Here is a 23,431-nt window from a genome sequence, read left to right as displayed (position 1 = left end):
ATTGTCTTTGAGATAACTTTTTCCAGTTTGTTAAATTACAGAATTCAAAGTTTATCGATTTCTAGTTGTATTCATCAAGGTTTTTCCGCATTCGGTGTGAATTTGATAAAATATCGATAACAATTCGGTAACCATTCAGTAACGTGTCGATATTTCCATTTTACAACGGTAATTTAACACAAGGCCATAAGATTCCTGTGGAATTGTGGGTAAAAGGCAGTTCTTTGAACACTACGTAGCAACATTCTGAATAGGGCTTAGCCTGGACCAGGATTCTGGAAGTGGCTTTGGGACAATCCCACAATTTCGCCAGCTGCGGCTCGATAGGAGCTTTTTCTGAAAAAATATAGTGCAGTTAGCAATATAGTTAACCCTGGCACTGCCTATGTTCTCTTACAAGATGATTCAAGAGAAATGCAGATGTCCTGGTATAGCAAATAAATGTATTCTCTTGCAAACTGATATGTTTCTAGACCTTATTCTTGCCCTTCTGCGCCTTTGAATCACTCTCAGCCGATACATAACCACTTCAAATGGCTCCATCTTCTCTGTCAGCAACGATCTGACAGGAATAACGACAGAGCAGTGAAGGAGATAACTAATCCTAAATGTAACGCTAAACCACGCCCACTTTCATTTTCATGAATTGCGCTTTCTTTTGTTTTATCGCATCATTACCGAATGATTACCGAATGCTCGCTAACAGCTGTAGATAAATTTGATGAATCCTGAAATCAACGTATCGAGTTCGGTATTTTACTGAGCTGTCGGTAATAGATTCAATAAGTCTTGATGAATACTTATACTCTTGATTTTCAATGGCCAACGATGGCTCGGTTCCCACTATACACGTTTTAACTGAAATCTTTTTCACAATGCACTGCTATGGAAAAAAACACATAACAACGCGTACTAACGCACACTAACATATATCAACGCATTAAGTGTAAAAGGACACTAACAGCCCACAGAAAGGTCATTCCCCAATCTAACTTTTAATATAGTGATTGGCAGGACATAAATGTTGGGATGTGAATGGTGCAATCATTCAAACCAAACCAGTTTTCCGCGTAAAGGGAACCTGAAGAAAGAGGTATATGGAGGCTGCCATATTTATTTCTATTTAAACAATACCAGTTGCCTGGCAACTCTGCTGGTCTATTTGGCTGCAGTAGTGTCTGAATTACACATTAAATGATCATTCCCGATGCGATCCGTCATGATGGTCTTTCAAAATGAACCATCGTCAGGGTTCATCAGCCACCTCCAACCGTCACTTAATGAATGTTCATTAACCACTTAACAACCTCTGCCACGCTTATCTACGCCCCTTTAAACTTCACCTGAGTCACAGGGGCGTAGATAGGCAACTCCTGTTTATTTTGCTGCTGTGCGCGATCGCGATCGCGTTCGCGTCCGCGTGCACGCGGATGTGCATACGCGTTGGGCACCCGCTGGTCCGTGATTGGCTGATGTGAACATGTGTTCACAAAGCCAATGACGGTGCTCCTTCATGCAGAATGTGTGTAAACATTGTATGAGTCACTATGCTGTTACAGTTACTGAGATCACTTGTGAGAGGATCTCAGATAACTAACACAGCATTAGTGACTGATCAGCATCAGTCAGGTTTTTTTAAAATAAATTATACCCCCACTAAGCCCATTAACCCTTGCCTCCCTTAAATGTGAAAATTGCTGTGGTTTTTAGGTGAAAAACCCTGTGGCAGAGAAGTGGTTAAATGGGGGTTACATGATATTGTGCAAAAAAAAAAAAAATGCTTGTCAACTTAAAGAGACACTGAAGCGAAAAAAAATTATGATATTATGATTTGTATGTGTAGTACAGCTAAGAAATAAAACATTAAGATCAGATACATCAGTCTAATTGTTTCCAGTACAGGAAGAGTTAAGAAACTCTAGTTGTTATCTCTATGCAAAAAAGCAATTAAGCTCTGCGACTTTGAAAGTTGTGGAGAGGGCTGTTATCTGACTTTTATTATCTCAACTGTTCCTGGACTATTTACTTTTCCTCTGGCAGAGGAGAGGTCATTAGTTCACAGACTGCTCTGAAAGAATTATTTCGAATGCTGAGTGTTGTGTAATCTGCACATATTATAGAATGATGCAATGTTAGAAAAAACACTATATACCTGAAAATAAAAATATGAGAATATTTTCTTTGCTGCTAATCTTCTAGTAATTATTCATAGTACACAACCAATTCATTATATCATTTTTTTTTCCGCTTCAGTGTCTCTTTAAACACTTCAGCCCGAGAGTAATTTTCACATACAGGTGCTGCTCCCATTCATTTGCCAATAACTGTATTACTACTTATCACATCTAAATGATCTATATATTGCTTTTTTTCAGGACAAATTAGGCTTTTAGTGTGTGTTAATTTTGTTTAGTAATCACCTTATTTTCTATGCATTTTAAAGGGAAAATAAGGGAAAAAAAGAAAAAACAAACTATTTCTCCATTTACAGTGGGTTGCAAAAGTATTCGGCCCCCTTGAAGTTTTCCACATTTTGTCATATTACTGCCACAAACATGAATCAATTTTATTGGAATTCCACATGAAAGACAATACAAAGTGGTGTACACATGAGAAGTGGAACGAAAATCATACATGATTCCAAACATTTTTTTTTTTACAAATAAATAACTGCAAAGTGGTGTGTGCATAATTATTCGGCCCCCTTTCATCTGAGTGCAGTCATTTGCCTATAGACATCGCCTGATGAGTGCTAATGACTAAATAGAGTGCACCTGTGTGTAATCTAATGTCAGTACAAATACAGCTGCTCTGTGAGGGCCTCAGAGGTTGTCTTAGAGAATATTGGGAGCAACAACACCGTGAAGTCCAAAGAACACACAAGACAGATCAGGGATCAAGTTATTGAGAAATGTAGGCTACAAAAAGATTTCCAAAGCCTTGAACATCCCACAGAGCACTCATTCAGAAATGGAAGGAGTATGGCACAACTGTAAACCTACCAAGACAAGGCCATCCACCTAAACTCACAGGCCGAACAAGGAGAGCGCTGATCAGAAATGCAGTCAAGAGGCCCATGGTGACTCTGAACGAGCTGCAGAGATCTACAGCTCAGGTGGGAGACTCTGTCCATAGGACAACTATTAGTAGTGCACTGCACAAAGTTGGCCTTTATGGAAGAGTGGCAAGAAGAAAGGCATTGTTAACAGAAAGCATAAGAAGTCCCGTTTGCAGTTTGCCACAAGCCATGTGGGGGACACAGCAACCATGTGGAAGAAGGTGCTCTGGTCAGATGAGACCAAAATGGAACTTTTTGGCTACAATGCAAAACGCTATGTGTGGTGGAAAACTAACACTGCACATCACTCTGAACACACCATCCCCACTGTCAAATATGGTGGTGGCAGCATCATGCTCGGGGGGTTCATCTCTTCAGCAGGGACAGGGAAGCTGGTCAGAGTTGATGGGAAGATGGATGGAGCCAAATACAGGGCAAACTTGGAAGAAAACCTTTTGGAGACTGCAAAAGACTTGAGACTGGGGCGGAGGTTCACCTTCCAGCAGGACAATGACCCTAAACATAAAGCCAGGGCAACAATGGAATGGTTTAAAACAAAACATATCTATGTGTTAGAATGGCCCAGTCAAAGTCCAGATCTAAATCCAATCGAGAATCTGTGGCAAGATCTGAAAACTGCTGTTCACAAACGCTGTCCATCTAATCTGACTGAGCTGGATCTGTTTTGCAAAGAAGAATGGGCAAGGATTTCAGTCTCTAGATGTGCAAAGCTGGTAGAGACATACCCTAAAAGACTGGCAGCTGTAATTGCAGCAAAAGGTGGTTCTACAAAGTATTGACTCAGGGGGCCAAATAATTACGCACACCCCACTTTGCAGTTACCGTATATACTCGCATACAAGCCGAATTTTTGACCCCCAAAAAGGGGGTCAAAAGTTGGGGGGTCGGCTTGTATGCGAGTCTTCCCTGGTGGTCTAGTGGTGGTTGGTGGGTGGTCCGCGCCCCGCTCCCCCCCCTCCCCGTTCCCCCCGCGGCCGCCGCTCCTATTACCTGCTTAGGCAGCGCCCGCTTCCTAATCCGCGTTCTCCTTCAGACCTTTCAGAGTGTATCACAGCAGCGCGCTCGGCGCTGCTGCTGTGACGATGCAGGGGGCAGGAAAGAGCGGTTCCCTTGGTAACGGCGATACAGATCGCCGCTATAGGGAGCCGCGCTCTTTCCTGCACTCTGCATCGTCACAGCAGCAGCGCCGGGCGCGCTGCTGTGATACACTCTGAAAGTTCAGAAGGGGAACGCGGATTAGGGAGCGGCCGCTGCCTAAGCAGGTAATAGCAGCGGCGGCCGCGGGGGGAGCACTACCTACCTATGCTGGGCACTATACTGGCTAAACTGGGCACTATACTAGCTAAACTGGGCACTATACTGGCTAAACTGGGCACTATACTAGTTAAACTGGGCACTATACTAGCTAAACTGGGCACTATACTGGCTAAACTGGGCACTATACTAGCTAAACTGGGCACTATACTGGCTAAACTGGGCACTATACTGAGGCACTACCTACCCATACTGGGCACTATACTGGCTAAACTGGGCACTTTACTAGCCATACTGGGGCACTATACTAGCTAAACTGGGCACTATACTAGCTAAACTGGGCACTATACTAGCTAAACTGAGGCACTACCTACCCATACTGGGCGCTATACTGAGCACTATACTGGCTATACTGGGCACTATACTGGCTATACTGGGCACTATACTGGCTATACTGGGCACTTTACTAGCTATACTGGGCACTATACTAGCTATACTGGACACTACCTACCTATACTGGGCACTATACTAGCTATACTGGGACACACTGGGGGGCTGCACCAATCCAGCATTTCCTACCCCCGGCTTATATGGGGGTCAATTATTTTTCCCTGGTTTTTCAGGGAAAAGTTGGGGGGTCGGCTTATATGCGGGTCGGCTTATATGCGAGTATATACGGTATTTATTTGTAAAACATGTTTGGAATGATGTATGATTTTCGATCCACTTCTCACATGTACACCACTTTGTGTTGGTCTTTCATGTGGAATTCCAATAAAATTGATGCATGTTTGTGGCAGTAATGTGACAAAATGTGGAAAACTTCAATGGGGCCGAATACTTTTGCAACCCACTGTACATCCATTATAGCTTTACATTAAACAGTGCTGACTATAAGTTAAACCCACTAATTTTATTTGCTCATCCATCCTGGTTATTGAAACATATAGATTATGTTCCTAGCACAATGTATGGTGGCAATATTGTATTTGATAATAAAGGTGTCTTTTTTGTTTTTTGTGTTTTGCTTTCTCATTGTACACTATAGATGATTACACAACCTTATTTTCAAAAATAATAGTAATATACCTTCATGGCATACATATTTAAAAAGCCAGGTTCCTAAGGTAACAATGTGTGTTTTCTTTTATATTCTGTCAGTTTGTTTTCATTTTACAAGTCTTTTATTTTGGTACAGAATATGCAAAATCTAATTTCTTTTGATTCAGTTTGTGACTAAAAATAATACAGGAGACATGCGCCTCAACCCTAAAACCCTCTAAACTCTATTCTACTACCTATCACGGTTAAAATGATACCACATATGTCTCTTGTAGTGTTGCTAAAACTTTCCCAAGTTTGATCATAATTCTGAAAATGACTTTTTACGTTTGATTGAGTTTGTCCGTACCGATTTTTCATGTGTTGTGGGTCACAGCTTTTAGACACACCAAAATGTATTCTACAACTCGTCCCGGTTAAAATGATACCCCATGTGCCTTATTTAGTAACAAACTGGTGGTGCACTCTCCACAACTACACTGGACAAATATATTCGTCCAGTTGTCTTTAAAGAGTAACTGTCAGGCTGCAGAAGCTAATTTAAACCTCTATTCTCCTGTGTTAAACAGTTTAGAAGGAAGCCATAAAGCCATTAGTGAAGATAAAAATCTCAGTTACCTTTGATGTGTGCTTATCAGAAAGGCTGTTATAGACCCATAAGGACGCAAGCCGCATACTAAACTGCAAAGCATTCTGGGGCCCTCCCCTCGGCTGCTAATGAGACGTTACAGCAGCTTGTAATCAGTCCAGCGCGTAGCACTGATAAATCTCCGGGCAGAGTACACTGCAGGAGTCAGCTATTGTTCCTAGCCACATGGCTCATTAATATTCACTGCACACTGTGTTGTTCAAGTAAGAGCTTATCTGTGATCAGGAAGCAGGCAGGACATGACGACACATTTGACAGAAAAACATGGAGCCTGCCATGAGCTGTCAGGAGCATCTATCTCTGCATATACTATATACAAATTCTGTGAAATCCAAACGTGGACAGTGAAATGCATATGTAATGTAAGTACAGCCAATCTTTAGCTACTGATATATGTGTTTATTTTCTCTGAGACCTTATACCTAACAGCTCCTCTTTAAGTGGTTAAATGAACAATGTAATCTTACTGTGGGTTAACCTTAACCACTTGCCGACCGCCCACAGCCCATGGGCGGCGGCAAAGTGGATGCCTTAAGGAAAGCAATACGCCTGACGGCGGCAGGTCATTAAGGCGTGTACGGGGAGCGATCGCGTCATCTATGACGCGCGCTCCCTGCGGCGATAGGCCCCGCCCACCTTGCCCGATACCCCGCCGGCCAATTAGCAGCGCCGGCGGGGTTTAAATTTACGATCTGGCCAATAGAAATGTATAATACACTTTGTTTACATGACAAAGTGTATTATACAGGCTGCCTCCTCCTCCTCTGCACGCAGCTTCGCACGGATCGTTCGAGGAGGAGGCAGCCCTGTAGTGAGAGCAGCAAACAGGTTTTTTGCACCCACAGACCCCCCGATCACCCACCCCAGCCCTCAGGACCCCCCCTGACCACCCCAGCACGCCCCTGTGTACACCCAAGCACCCCCTAATAAACCCATCAATCACCCCCTGCCACTATCTGCCGACGCTGATCTGTAGATTAGGTCCCTAACTGCCCCCTAGGGTCCCTTGATCACCCCCCCCCTACCCTCAGATCCCCCCAGACCCCCCCCCCCAGCCCCCCACCCCTGTATACTGTATAAATCTGCCTCACCCACTGACCACCTGTCTATCACCTGTCTGTCACTTTTCTATCACCCCTTGTCACCACCACCCATCAGAGCAGACCCTAAACTGTCCCTTGGGGGCACCTGATCACCCACCCAGACCGCCAGATTGTCCTCAGACCCCCCCCTGATAACCTCCCCAGTGCATTGTTTACATCTATTCTCCCCTGTAATCACTCACTGACCTCCCATCGGTCACCCCCTGTGTCTGCCACCCATCAGATCAGGACCCAATCTGCCCCGTGCGGGCACCTAATCAACCCCCCTCACCCTCAGATCGCCCTCAGACCCCCCCCCCCCCCCCCCAATCACCTTCCCAGTGCATTGTATTTGATTGTGCTGTCATTGTATTTCATTGTGCTGTCATTGTATTTGATTGTCCCGTGATTGGCCTGTGATTGGCCTGTGATTGTCCCGTGATTGGCCTGTGATTGTCCCGTGATTGGCCTGTGATTGTCCCGTGATTGGCCTGTGATTGTCCCGTGATTGGCCTGTGATTGTCCCGTGATTGCCCTGTGATTGTCCAGTAATTGGCTGTGATTGGCTTTGATTGTCCCGTGATTGGCTTTGATTATCCCGCGATTGCCCTGTGATTTGCTTTGATTGCCCTGTGATTGCCCTGTGATTGGCCTGTGATTGTCCCGTGATTGGCCTGTGATTGTCCCGTGATTGGCCTGTGATTGGCCCGTGATTGGCCTGTGATTGTCCCTTGATTGGCCTGTGATTGTCCCGTGATTGGCCTGTGATTGGCTTTGATTGTCCCGTGATTGCTTCCGATTCCCCACTCGCCACCACCCCCCTGTCACTATCCTAGTGATCTAAAAACAGTGATCAGTGGAAACTGTCACTTTTTTAGTATCACTAGTGTTAGCAGTTAGGCCAGTTAGCTAGGCCCCTTTGTTAGTGTCAGTTAGTGCTCAGCCCACTGCACCACAGTCACTAATTAGCGTCATCACTGTCGCTAATCAACATTGTTACTATATAGTATCTGTAAGTGATCATTACTGATCGCAGTCAGATCTATTAGGGTCACTAGGATCCACTAAAAAACGCAGTGTTTGCCCGATCAGGTCTGATCGTTCGCCTGCACTTGCGTTCAGCCCACCCCACCGCAGTGACAGAATTTTTTTTTCTGATCACTGCAAAAACCACTGTACACTAGCTGTGCACTGTAAACATCAGTTTTGATTTTTTTTTTATCAAAACTCAGTGATCACAGCTTTCTACCGCTCAAATACTCCCTTTCGCTAAGTAGGTGCTCTTTTTTCTGGGTAGTCTCAGAGGAATACCCCCTAAATTTAGCAGTCCACCATGGCAAGAAAGGGGTATTCCGATGATGAGGTTCTCAGGTACATGGCCCAGTCGGATGAGGACGATTGGGACGAACCATTCGACGAATCATCTGGGTCAGAGTTTGTACCTGAATTGAGCAGTGGCTCACTGACCGATAGTGATGACGAGGTTGAGGTCCCGGCTAGAGCCAGGCGTACCACACCCCATGTCGTTGGACTGCAGGTGGCGCAGGATCAGCCTTAAGGGCAGCAGAGTGGTGCTCGTGCTGGTCTGAGATTTCATGGTGGGGCAGGCAGCACAGCATCTCCTGGACCTAGAACCAGTACTTCCGTACACCCTGGTGAAGTGGCGAGCACCAGCGTGGAAGTTGAAACTGGTTCGGTGGCACGTGTAGTAACACCCCAGTCACAGCCATCAAGTACACGGGCCCGTACTACCCCTAGTTTACCAGAGGTGCTGGCAAATCCAAATTGGCAATCCCCTGATACCGCCGCACCCGTACTGCCCCCTTTCACCGCCCAGTCTGGAGTCCAGGTGATGACAAATAATCTAGGATCGCCCCTAGACTTTTTTTATCTGTTCATCACCCAGGATCTCTTAGACCTAGTCGTGGCAGAGACCAACCGTAAAGCCACACAATTTCTAACCGCCAATCCGAATGTCTTCCTTGCCCAGCCATTTCGGTGGAAACCAGTCCAAGTTTCCGAACTTAAAATTTTTTGGGGCCTTCTCTTAAACATGGGACAAATCAAACAAAATGTGTTGCGGTCTTATTGGTCTACAGACCCATCACAACATGTTCCCTTGTACTCTGCTGCCATGTCCAGGACACGATTTGAGAACATCCTGCGCTTCCTGCACTTCAATGATGATGAAACCTGTCATGAAAGTGACCACCCTGCTTTTGACCGGCTCCACAAAATTCGGCCCCTCATAGACCACCTGTCATCAAAATTTGCAGATGCTTATACCCCTGAACAGCAAATCTGTGTAGATGAGTCCCTCATACGTTTTACCGGGCGCCTTGGCATCAAACAGTACATCCCAAGCAAGCGCGCCCGGTATGGGGTGAAACTGTATAAGCTCTGTGAAAGAGCCACAGGCTATACATCTTATTTTAGGGTCTATGAGGGAAAAGACTCCAAATTGGAGCCGGTCGGATGCCCTGACTACCTGGGGAGCAGTGGAAAGGTTGTGTGGGACTTGGCGTCACCCTTGTTCCAGAAGGGGTACCATCTTTATGTGGACAATTACTACTCAAGTGTGGCCCTCTATCAGCACTTAAAGTTAGAAGGAATCCGATGCTGTGGCACCGTGCGGCATAGTCGCCGGGGCTTCCCCCAACGGCTCATTACCACCAAACTTCAACGGGGGCAGAGGGCCGCATTGAGTGCTGACGACCTGCTCGCGGTGAAATGGAAGGACAAGAGGGACATTTACTTTCTGTCCACCATTCACGCAGACACGACAGTCCAAATTCAACGGCGAACTGAGGTCATTGAAAAACCCCTTGTCGTCCACGAGTATAATACCAACATGGGAGGGGTGGACTTCAATGACCAGAGGTTAGCGCCCTATTTACTTTCCCGCAAAACAAGGCGCTGGTATAAAAAAGTGTCCTTTTATTTAATTCAATTGGCAGTTTACAACAGCTTTGTTCTCTACAGTAAGGCTGGGAGAACTGGATCGTTTCTACAATTTCAGAGACAGATCACTATGGAACTCCTGTATCCAGGAGGTGCCCGGGCCCAACCCCAAGATGCAACTAGCAGGCTGCATGGAAGGCATTACGCCTATCCGATTCCGAGTACCCCAGGTCACCGAATCCGAAGAAAACGTTGTCGTGTCTGCAGCAGGGCTGGAACAAGGCGTGACACCACTGTTTATTGTCCCCGCTGCCCTGACCAGCCTGGACTATGCCTAGGGGAGTGTTTTGAGAGGTACCATGAGCAGGTACACTATTAGAGAGTAGGGAACTACAGACACAGCGGTAGGCACACAAGGGTCTCTCAGTGCTATTTCACACTGCTGCGATGCGTTAGGGCAAAATGCCTAGCGAAAGTCACACTTTGCGGTCCCCCCCTACGCCGGAAGTGCTTGACTTAACGCTAGTGCATGCCTACGTTACTGCGTGGCTTCTGTGGCAATTTCGATCGGCCCGGAAGTCATGTTAGTCTATGGCGACGCAGTCCATTACTAGGCCGAATGCTACTCTTGTGGTATTCCCTGAAGGTCTGTTTTGGACGATACGGTGCGGCGGGCTCAACCCACCGGATATGTCAATATGCAGTGTGAAACCAAACATCTGGTTTTGAGAGAGCGTAATACACAGGGCTGCCAGAAACCTCTCCTTTCACTTGGGACAAAATGCGTAATGTACTTCGCCACAACTCTGTGCGATTTGCACTTCGCACATTGTCCCATGGGGGAGGAGAGGTTTGTCCTTGGGAGGTAAGTTAAAAAAAACAAAAAAAAAACAAAAAACAGGTAAGCAAAGAAGCTAATGTTTAGTTTGCAATGTTAAGGTTTTTATTAAAAAAGTTCAGTTTTATTAATGTTAATGAAGTAATTGCTTTGCTGCTTGCCTGTTTTTTGTTTTTTTTGTGTGTTTTTTTTCCTTTTTCCATCCAATAACCTTCCAGGTGGACCGAGCGAACGACTAACCAGCTGCAGCACTGATGGTGCATCCTGACAGAACATTGCGCGTCTGTCAGCTTACACATAAGTCGGTGCATGCAGCGCTGCAGGACGAGATTTCTCCTCCGCAGTCAAAAAGATACGTTTGCCGAGGCATATGGGCCGAGGAGTGGTGTTGGGGATTCATATGCTTTGGCAAACACTTTGTATCAAAAAAGAACTCTGGCAATGATTTGTTCATCCACATCGATCGGTGTGAATGGATAAATCAGGTTTGCCAGGGCATACGAGCTGGTGGGTTTGGATTTTTGGGGCGGCAGCTCCTATGTCCTGGCAGACGCCTTCCCCTCCTTTTTGTATTGTTTTGTCTTTTTTCTTCTCTCTTTTTTCTATCCAGACCGACCAATCAGCTGCAGCACTGATGGTGCATCCTGACAGAACATTGCGCGTCTGTCAGCTTACACACAAGTCGGTGCATGCAGCGCTGCAGGACGAGATTTCTCCTCCGCAGTCAAAAAGATACGTTTGCCGAGGCATATGGGCCGAGGAGTGGTGTTGGGGATTCATATGCTTTGGCAAACACTTTGTATCAAAAAAGAACTCTGGCAATGATTTGTTCATCCACATCGATCGGTGTGAATGGATAAATCAGGTTTGCCAGGGCATACGAGCTGGTGGGTTTGGATTTTTGGGGCGGCAGCTCCTATGTCCTGGCAGACGCCTTCCTCCTCTTTTTTTTTTTTTTCCAAATTTTTTTGGCAGATATTTTTTCATCCACATTGATTGATTGTTTGACGTTCATTTTTCCTTTCAGCCCACAGTGCATTACCCTTATGCCCAATATAAGGAGTATAGCAGAAACTCCTAATACTGTCCATACATGTAATGATTGCAGAGACCCTAAAATGCCAGGACAGACCCCACGAATGATGCCATTTTGGAAAGAGGACACCCAAAAGTATTCCGTGAGGTGCATGGTGAGTTCATAGAATGTTTTATTTTTTGTCACAAGTTAGCAGAAATTGTGGTTTTGTGTTTTTTTTTTTTTTTAAAGGTACTCATTGGACTCTGGGCCCCTTAGCGCTGTTAGGGTGCAAAAAAGTGCCACACATGTGGTATCGCCGTACTCGGGAGAAGTAGTACAATGTGTTTTGGGGTGTATTTTTACACATACCCATGCTGGGTGGGAGAAATACCTCTGTAAATGACAATCTTTTGATTTGTTTACACACAATTGTCCATTTACAGAGTTATTTCTCCCACCCAGCATGGGTATGTGTAAAAATACACCCCAAAACACATTTTACTACTTCTCCCGAGTACGGCGATACCACATGTGTGGCACTTTTTTGCACCCTAACTGTGCTAAAGGGCCCAAAGTCCAATGAGTACCTTTAGGATTTCACAGGTCATTTTGCGGAATTTGATTTCCGGACTACTCCTCACGGTTTAGGGCCCCTAAAATGCCAGGGCAGTATAGGAACCCCACAAATGACCCCATTTTAGAAAGAAGACACCCCAAGGTATTCCGTTAGGAGTATGGTAAGTTTGTAGAAGATTTTATTTTTTGTCAAAAGTTAGCGGAAAATTGATTTTTATTGTTTTTTTCACAAAGTGTCATTTTCCACTAACTTGTGACAAAAAATAAAATCTTCTATGAACTCACCATACTCCTAACGGAATACCTTGGGGTGTCTTCTTTCTAAAATGGGGTCATTTGTGGGGTTCCTATACTGCCCTGGCATTTTAGGGGCCCTAAACCGTGAGGAGTAGTCTGGAAATCAAATTCCGCAAAATGACCTGTGAAATCCTAAAGGTACTCATTGGACTTTGGGCCCTTTAGCGCAGTTAGGGTGCAAAAAAGTGCCACACGTGGTATCGCCGTACTCGGGAGAAGTAGTATAATGTGTTTTGTGGTGTATTTTTACACATACCCATGCTGGGTGGGAGAAATACCTCTGTAAATGACAATCTTTTGATTTTTTTACACACAATTGTCCATTTACAGAGTTATTTCTCCCACCCAGCATGGGTATGTGTAAAAATACACCCCAAAACACATTGTACTACTTCTCCCGAGTACGGCGATACCACATGTGTGGCACTTTTTTGCACCCTAACTGTGCTAAAGGGCCCAAAGTCCAATGAGTACCTTTAGGATTTCACAGGTCATTTTGCGGAATTTGATTTCCAGACTACTCCTCACGGTTTAGGGCCCCTAAAATGCCAGGGCAGTATAGGAACCCCACAAATGACCCCATTTTAGAAAGAAGACACCCCAAGGTATTCCGTTAGGAGTATGGTAAGTTCATAGAAGATTTTATTTTTTGTCAAAAGTTAGCGGAAAATTGATTTTTATTGTTTTTTTCACAAAGTGTCATTTTCCACTAACTTGTGACAAAAAATAAAATCTTCTATGAACTCACCATACTCCTAACGGAATACCTTGGGGTGTCTTCTTTCTAAAATGGGGTCATTTGTGGGGTTCCTATACTGCCCTGGCATTTTAGGGGCCCTAAACCGTGAGGAGTAGTCTGGAAATCAAATTCCGCAAAATGACCTGTGAAATCCTAAAGGTACTCATTGGACTTTGGGCCCTTTAGCGCAGTTAGGGTGCAAAAAAGTGCCACACATGTGGTATCGCCATACTCGGGAGAAGTAGTATAATGTGTTTTGTGGTGTATTTTTACACATACCCATGCTGGGTGGGAGAAATAACTCTGTAAATGGACAATTGTGTGTAAAAAAAATGAAAACATTGTCATTTACAGAGATATTTCTCCCACCCAGCATGGGTATGTGTAAAAATACACCCCAAAACACATTATAGTACTTCTACTGAGTATGGCAATACTACATGTGTGGCACTTTTTTGCAGCCTAACTGCGCTAAGGGGTCCAAAGTCCAATGAGCACCTTTAGGCTTTACAGGGGTGCTTACAATTTAGCACCCCCCAAAATGTTAGGACAGTAAACACACCCCACAAATGACCCCATTTTGGAAAGTAGACACTTCAAGGTATTCAGAGAGGGGCATGGTGAGTCCATGGCAGATTTCATTTTTTTTTGTCGCAAGTTAGCAGAAATGGAAACTTTTTTTTTTTTTTTGTCACAAAGTGTCATTTTCCGCTTACTTGTGACAAAAAAATAATATCTTCTATGAACTCACTATGCCTCTCAGTGAATACTTTGGGATGTCTTCTTTCCAAAATGGGGTCATTTGGGGGGTATTTATACTATCCTGGAATTCTAGCCCCTCATGAAACATGACAGGGGGTCAGAAAAGTCATAGATGCTTGAAAATGGGAAAATTCACTTTTTGCACCATAGTTTGTAAACGCTATAACTTTTACCCAAACCAATAAATATACACTGAATGGGTTTTTTTTTATCAAAAACATGTTTGTCCACATTTTTCGCGCTGCATGTATACAGAAATTTTACTTTATTTGAAAAATGTCAGCACAGAAAGTTAAAAAAAATCATTTTTTTGCCAAAATTCATGTCTTTTTTGATGAATATAATAAAAAGTAAAAATCGCAGGAGCAATCAAATAGCACCAAAAGAAAGCTTTATTAGTGACAAGAAAAGGAGCCAAAATTCATTTAGGTGGTAGGTTGTATGAGCGAGCAATAAACAGTGAAAGCTGCAGTGGTCTGAATGGAAAAAAAGTGCCTGGTCCTTAAGGGGTAGAAAGACTGTGGTCCTCAAGTGGTTAAAGGGAACGTTAAGTCAGGGAAAAAAAAAATTAGTTTAACTCACCTGGGGCTTCCCTCAGCCCCCTGCAGCTGATCGGTGCCCTCACAGCCCCGCTCCGATGCTCCTGGACCCGCCGGCGGCGACTTCCGATTTCGCCTTCACCGGCCGACAGGCATGGGAACGCGAGTGATTCTTCGTGTTCCCAGCCACAATAGCACCCCCTATGCTGCTATTGCAGAAAGAAGGCCAGGAGCATCGGAGCCGGGCTGTGAGGGCACCAACCAGCTGCAGGGGGCTGAGGGAAGCCCCAGGTGAGTTAAACTCATTTTTTTTCCCTGACTTAAGTATCCCTTTAAGGGTTCTTTCACACAGGCTGAATTTCATGCACATATGATTATTACCCAGAAGTTATTATGGTATCTTGATTAAATGTTGTCAGTGTCCTTTATTGGTCCCTAAGTGCACGAGGTTGAGAATCTTCATTTGTTTTACAGATTGTGCCACAAGTGACCAAAGTGTGGGATGGAAAAGATTGAGGCTTACAGCATGATACAGTTCCTGCATTTAATGGGTACTAGTGCATGAAAAAAATAAAATAATATTTCTGCTGGTCAAAATCTTTAGTGCTTATTTGTGATGCCAAAAGTGACATCACTTCTGCCCTTTTCTATTTTTTCTTCAACCAAGTTCATGTTAGTTTTCCCTTCCTATTGCCACAGCTTACTGTCCCTCCCACAGCAGATATCACCTAGAGAACACGTTAACATCACTTCAAAAGTAGTACGGGATTTAATTACTTTTTAGTCATAGCATCCTCATCTTATCCAAAATAGGAAGCTTTCTGTTATTTGCATACTGAGATATGCTTATTCCTAACTACTACTATTATTATTAGCTAAAAACAAAACTTTCCACAACCCCATTGGCTCTGCACAGATACTACAGTCAGGCAAAGACACCCAGACCAGGTAAAAAGAAATTAAAAAGGAGGACATGCAGGGACCTATTTTAGGGGAAAATGGTTTACATACTGTATATTTTTTGGCCACTAACTATTTTTGGCAATTTTTTAGTTTTGGATGTTACAACTAGAGATCGCTCAAACCTCAGATTTTGGGTCCGCGGACGCGAACTTCCACAAAAGTCCGAGTTCTCGCGAACTTGGCGAACCGCAATAGACTTGAATGGGCAGGCGAACTTTAAAAACTACAAACACTGTTTCTGGCCATAAAAGTGATGGAAACAGCTGGAGGGGGTCATGGCGGTGTGGGATACATGCCAAAAGTTCCTGGGAAATTACGGATCTGAAGCAGAGCAGGGCTATAATCCCTAAAGGGCAGAAATCACACAGCATTCTTAAATTGGAGGCATAAAGTGCTTGAAAACATCTTGCGTTTATACATGTATCAGGTAGTGTAAGTAGTGTACTGGTTCACACTGACAGACCAAACTCACTGTGTAACGCACCGCAAACAGCTGTTTGTGTAGTGATGATGGTGCTGATGCGCACAATGGCGGTTTTCCAGCCCATATGGTCGGGCTGAGGTAGCTCAATGACAGAACAACTGTGACTGTCCAGCTGGCCGAATTTGGTCTGTCCACAATGTGCCCCCCAACACACTCATATAGGTCATTGCTTCATTGTGATATGCAAGCCCCTTCACTGCAGCAAGGTAATGATCACGAAGGGGAATTGACACATGTACACGCCTTGTGTTTTGTTGTTGCAGCCGCAGTGCAGCCAGAAAAATTAGGCATGTACACGCACCAGAAAAATGATTATTCTTTTTGTTAGCGGCCTTAAAAATTCAGGAATCAACCTGGAGTCCTGGACCCTGTTGGTGGTGACGGAGAAGGCAGTCAAGCGGCCTGCAGGCAGGGATGCTGTGTGGAGATTGACTTAGTCTTCGGGCAGGAAGCAGCGGCCGGCAGGCAGAGATGCTGTTTAGGGACTGACTTAGTCTTCGGGCAGGCGGTAGCCCTCCGGGATCCATGCCTCATTCATTTTAATAAAGGTGAGGTGCTGAACACTTTGTTGACCTAGGCAACTTCTCTTCTCAGTGACAATGCTTCCTGCTGTGCTGAAGTTAAATCACAAATACAGTGAAAAGATATGCAATGGTATGGTAATACAGTGTGGGACCACAAATTCCAGCTCGCTGCTCGCCTGGCTGGCAACTGTCTGTGGGCCCTATACAGTGTCACCCACAAAGACAGCTATGCTTTAGTAAGTTAAATCACAAATACAGTGAAAAGATATGCAATGGTATGGTAATACAGTGTGGGACTGCAAATCCTAGCTGGCGTGGCTGGCAACTGTCTGTGGGCTCTATGTATGCAGTGTCACCCACAAAGACAGCTATGCTTTAGTAAGTTAAATCACAAATACAGTGAAAAGATATGCAATGGTAATACAGAGTGTGGGCCTGGCACAGTCCAGCAACCAGGCCCAGTACAGCAACTAGGCCCAGCTGTGACAATACTGTATCTCTATGCCTGTCTGTGGTGGTCACACACACACAGAAAAAAAACAGATCAGAGGAATATAGCTCTCAAAAGAGATTTTTGTGGGGTGCTTTCAGGAACAAGATTGAGCAAGGTACAAGCTAACACCAGCCAAACTAATGCTTTCCCTGTCTCCAAATGTTTCTCCCTTCCTCTCACTATAGCAAGATCAGCAGAGTGAGAAAATGGCCAACGCTGCAGCGTTTTTATAGGGGGTGGGGGTCCGTGGGTGAGTGAAGCCTGATTGGCTGTCATGTATCTGCTGACTGTGATGTAGAGCAGTGTTTCTCAACATTTTATTGGTATGTACCCCTTTTAAAACCCTGTACTCACCAAGTACCCCCTAGCATAGTAACCATTAGCACAAGTACCCCTTGACAAATAAATATGTAAACGTAGTACATAATAATTGGTTCTAAACAATTTCCAAGCATTTACTGTTGCTTTTAATTATCTAAAATACTAATTTGGTGTTGTTTATGTAGGATTTATCATTTTCTAAAACTCTAAATTTGTTATACTTGGTTAAGTATATCAAGCAGGAGTACCCCTTGGAACCATCAGAAGTACCCCTTGGGGTACGCGTACCGCATGTTGAGAACCTAGGATGTAGAGGGTCAAAGTTTAGACCAATGACGAGGTATAGGAGGCGGGTCGAACGTGCCATGGATTCGCTACCCCCCACGGACGCGGGTAGCTGATATCAGCTCGAACAACCCGCCGGTCGAACCGTTTAGGCTATCTCTAGTTACAACTAGTAACTAGTTAAGGTATACATCTAAATGAAGCAGGGGCAGACATTAGAGAACTTACTGGACTTTCTGATGGGGCACAGCTGCAGTTTTCTAACAAAAGATCAAACATTCTATGAAGACTAAGTTTACTTTTACATAATCTTTGTACTCCTTCAGTGAGACGGTGCAGCTACGAAGTCAAATATTCAAATATGTAAACTGACAGAATATTTTTCAAATCCCTTTGTGAGCAGACAGTAGCAGACAGTAGAAACCAAAAAACAAAACCCCTTTTTAACATAAGATCAAGAGTTTTCTGCTTTGTGCACAGTTAGTTATGCAATGTGCTCTGTCTTCAGAGTCGACTCGTGGCTGTTTGATCTACAATACAAAGTGGAGGGAGAATTACACCTTCTTCTGTACAATCAACATCCTCTCCAAATATTGATCTATTCTTCAGAACTGCTGCTCCGCACAGTCGCGCGACTCCACATGGCTAAACTTTGCTAAAATCCATTCAACATCATTACATTGTAGTGCAAGGGAACATATTTATTTTCCCTAATAAAACATTGTTCTCATTAATCTAACGATTGTGTGCAGACAACTTAAAAAAAGGAATTCTATTTGCATTGAACATATTTACATTGTACCGTATTCCACACAAAAAAGGCATAACATTTTATTGACTGAAATCATTTTGGTTGGTGTGTTGTGTAATGGGAAATTCCAGCATTACCATAAATAGAGATCCGTGGCACACAAGTTTTTTTTTTTTTTCTTTTCTGAGGGAGAGGAGAGTGGGGTGCTGCCATTTAATACAATTAAACATTAAAGAGGATGGATGGTAGGGAATGTACATTACTGAGAGTTCTATGCACAGAGGAAGATATTGCTTGCTTGGCATGTGGAAAAATCCATTATTTCCTACAATGCAACAGGGTTCACAGACAGCAAACTGTCAGGACCTTGGTCATGACATCACACTGTGGGAGGGGTTTCACCACAATATCAACCATACAGATCCCCCTGATGATCTGTTCGAGAAAAGGTGAAGATTTCTTGTGGGAAAGGGGGTATAGGCTACTGATTGGGATGAAGTTCAATCCTTGGTTACAGTTCCTCTTTAACCAATTCAGGACCATAGGCTTACACCCCCCTAGTGATCAGGCTATTTTTTACAATTCAGGCCATTGCAGCTTTAAGGCCTGGCTGCAGGGCCTTACATCTCAGCACACAAGTGATCCCCCTTTTCTGCCCCCCAACAGAGCTCTCTGTTGGTGGGCTCTGATCGCTGTTGAGATGTTTATTTATTTTTATTTGTTTTTTTTAAATAAATGTGTCTTTTTTTATATTTTTATACCTCCCTCCCTCCGCCAGCCAATCACAGCGATCGGGTGCCATAGGCATCAGCCTATGACAGCCAATCGCTCCTGAGCCTCCCAGGGGGACAGCCAAGTGACTGCTGTCCTCAGTACAACGCTGCTATAGATGCCAGCGCTGTACTATGTAAATAGACAGTGATTTTGCCATCTAACAGTCTCCTAGTGGCAACTTACATACTGTAAGTGACAGCAATATAGGAGAAAAGTATGGTAATTGATAGTGCATCTTAATCTGGGAAAAAGTACTTCCTATAGGTATGTGTTTACATGTATTGTAACATTTACATTTTTTTTTTTGCAATAGTAGTCCTTTAACTGTTATAGTGTTTATATAAATGCATGCTGAACCTTTCCACAGCAAAAATGTCTAAAAAGCCACTCACGTAAAATAATCAAGCTTTCGTAATGCTACAAGTGCACTAACACGGCTCAATCATCTCATTTAAAAAGTGACTGAAATAATTGCCATAATTAGCCGAAAGTAGCAAAAAATAAAAAAGTAGCTGAAAGAGCAACACAAATGTCAGGACTGATGAAAAGTGTTAATGACAAGAAAATTAAATCTATCCAAGTTCTGTAGCCGTAGCATTTTTGTAGAAGTTTGCAGGGTTGATTAGAAGCTTAATTTGAACAATGGAAACACTTGATTTGGACAGAATCACCTAGAAATAATAGAGGAAATATAAAAGGAGGTTCTCTTGCACAGCAAATACGAAGCAAGCAATGCGCAATATGCTTTGGGCTGTAAAGCATTCCACATGTATATTAGCAATAAATGACTCACAACGCCGCATAGAAAAAGTACTCAAGAATTTCCAACCCATCACCACTTATGCATAATAATAATAATAATAATAATAATAATAATAATAATAATAATAATGGTAAAGAATGCACATTTATATTTAGACTTATTTATTTACTTTACATTTAGGCTTCTAGACTAGAGAGTTTTGAATCATTTTTGTCCCTTACATATACTAGTGGTTTTGGTTATCTATGATTTAAAGTAAACCTGAGACAAGCATATCACATGAATTTATACTCACCTGGGGCTTCCTCCAGCCCCCTGTAGTCAGTTACCTCCCCCCCTGTCGGTCTGGTCCCCTCCGTTGTGCCACAGTGGAGTCCGCAATCCAGCCAGGTTGTGGGCCACTGTGCATGTGCGGTTCTGCTAGGGATGCTCATGCTCGGATTCTGCAGAAATCAAATGTACACTTTTTTGGATAATATAATTGAGAAGAATTTGACCAATCAGAGAATGCAGAGACAAATCAGAAGTATCTGGCCAAAGAGTGCAAAATTGAAAAAAATATACCAAAAAAAGACTCCTTGAAAATCGGAAAACGGAAATCAGATTTCTGCAGAAACACTTCATTACCACAACTTGGTAATTGTAGCCCAATTACAGAACTCGGAAGCATTGGACCAATCAGAAAATGCAGAAACAATTCAGAAGTATTTGGCCAATCAGAGAATGCAAAAAAAATGACCATAGAAAGACTTATCGGAAATCGGCATTGGTGGAAATAAAAATTTCCGCAAACTCAGAAAGAAGCAAATCTGACCATACTTATTTTCCTCCACTAAAGAATCACTTACCATTTCCACCATGCTTATAAATGTACCTTCCATAAATTTTGCATTATTAAAACATTGCTGCAGCACTGATATGTTTATAGCAAATATTTAATGAGAGTAGTGATGAGCACGAATTTCCCATAATCGCATTACGATTCACAATTACAATGCAAAATCATAATGCAAAATTTCTGGAAAAATCTTAAAGTGTACCAGAGATCTTGTAAACTAAAGAGTTGATACTTACCCGGGGCTTCCTCCCGCCCCATAAACACGTGCGAGTCCCTCGCCATCCTCCCGTTGTCTCCCGTTCAGCCGAGATCAGCCCCAGTAACTGGCTCAGTTGGGTCCAGTCTGGATATTCTGCGCATGCTTGGACCTCCTTCCCTTGCGCACTAGACCCGGACTGACGCGACTGAGCCAGCTACCGGGGCTGATCACAGCTGAATGGCAGACTGCGGGAGGATGGCGTGGGACGTGTTTATGGGGCGAGAAGAAGTCCCAGTTAAGTATCAAATCTTTAGTTTACAAGATCTCTGGTTTACTTTGATTAATTCAGTTGGAAACATAAAATTTGGTGTAATTTTTGCATAATTTAGTGGTTAATAGCTAGACCCCCATATATCCCACCATCACCAAAATTGCTAGCTATGTTAAGGGGAATAGTAGGAAAAACGCAAAAAAAAAATATTTTTTCAAAAAGACGTAGTTTTTGAGAAAATCGTTTTTTTTGTGTGTTCTCCCCACACTAGGCAAAGTAGGGAATATAACAAAGATATTTCTTTACTTACTGCATAGCCTATCTCTTCGGACACATAATTTGAAGTTCGGCTATTGCCGGCACCCGAATTATGGAGATTTCAGGAGAAAACCTATGTTCCACTATAGCCGTAATAACATTATAGTCTATGGCGACATCCAAGTCAAGTGCTATGTGGTGCTGTGCAGGTACCGAGATGAGTTGACTGGAAATCAAAATATATATCTTCATGCTTTCCTTTCCTGGTATCTGTTTTCCAGAGATACCATTCTTACCAAAATTAAAGGATTGAAGATACTTGGCCAGATACTGGTATAAAGCTCATTCCCCTCTCTGCATCTACTGTGGTAGAAAACCATCCTAACATTGCTTGGGTATTGCTAACAATAGGTTAAGTTTGAAGTACATGCCAAGTATGAGTTGATGGGAAATCAGCGGTGACTGGCAGAGTCATTATTATACTTAATCCTCGAGACGCGAGTCTTCCAACTTGGGCCGACGGGCTTTTATTAAAGATGTTTTGGTGTGTTGATTTTTCAAGATGCCTTGATATCATGCTCTGTCCATCTAAATAAATAAAGCACTTATTGTGGCCTTTATTACCATTTGTACTATACTGGAATTATTATGAATGGGGCAAGATTTTAATAGGCTAATTTATCAAGGCTAGAGATGATCAGTGAGATGCTAAAAATTACGACTTGCATGCAAATCAAATGCAAATTGGATGCATATGGGAACTGTACCTGTGAAAATTGTCAGGAAGTGTAATTAATTGGCCCAATTCGAAATTACATATATCGTATATACTTGCATATAAGCTGACCTGAGTATAAGCCGAGGTACCCACTTTTCCCTCAGAAACCAGGAAAAGTGATTGACTCACGTATAAGCCCCCTCCACAGTTGCCATATGTGCCCCCCAGTACAAGTCAGCACCCCTCCCCATAGCCAGAAGTGCCTTAAGGATGATACAGCTGGGTCTCAACACCACCAGATGGCGTCATACTGTAGATATAAGATACAGCGATTGGCACACAGGAAGGATCCCCGATCATTGCACTGCTGACATGTTGCTTGCACGCTCTGCTCCACAAGCCAGGGGACACAGGTAGTCTTGAGCAGTGCACTCTGCACACCATTTTGCAGGGGATGGAGGTACCTGACACAGCAGGGAGCTAGCTGGCAAGAGCAGGATCTCTAGTGCAAGATCCTTACGCTGCTCTGCCAGTAACAAAATATTCTCTACCACCCAGTCTGCTCCACTCGCATATAAGCCAAGGGGTTAACTTTAATTTGCAATTAAAGTTAAAAATGCAATTGCATTGAGCTGTAATCACTCTAAACTGGCGTTGGTGGGTGTTTTCAGGTGTACTTTGCATGATCAGGTATCCTCCTCATTCATTTAGTTGACTCTGAGTCTTCGTGACCATATGTGTCTGTCAATCACTGCTTAATTATTTCAGCTGTTGCTTAGGCATGTTCATAGTTTTACATATGCTGTCTATCCATCTTAGCCTCTGCCGTCCACTTCTTCTTTTGCCCTCAGTTTTTCCATGCATAAAGGATTTCTCCAAATCCATTCTTCTCATTATGTGACCAATCTCTTTGAGTTTTAATATTAGTATCAAGCTTTCTAGTGAAGACTCTGGCCTTATTGCTATAAAATGAACCTGAGTTGAGAGTGACTT

General features: G+C 43.5%; 1 long non-coding RNA gene across 1 annotated transcript in view; it reads left to right on the top strand.

Moving 5' to 3' along the window:
- LOC137547223 (uncharacterized) overlaps positions 1 to 15,381 on the top strand; it is a 70,403-nt gene extending 55,022 nt beyond the window's left edge. Inside the window, exons 2-3 of the long non-coding RNA XR_011026532.1 lie at positions 11,893 to 12,055; positions 15,271 to 15,381. This is a non-coding gene — a long non-coding RNA (uncharacterized lncRNA). The remainder of the gene's footprint in view (positions 1 to 11,892; positions 12,056 to 15,270) is intronic.
- Positions 15,382 to 23,431: the final 8,050 nt, after the last annotated feature.

This window comes from Hyperolius riggenbachi, chromosome 2 (assembly GCF_040937935.1).
Source record: "Hyperolius riggenbachi isolate aHypRig1 chromosome 2, aHypRig1.pri, whole genome shotgun sequence".
Lineage (NCBI taxonomy): Eukaryota > Metazoa > Chordata > Amphibia > Anura > Hyperoliidae > Hyperolius > Hyperolius riggenbachi.
The sequence above is the reverse complement of the archived record's forward strand: the minus strand, read 5'-3'. Positions and strand labels throughout refer to the sequence as shown.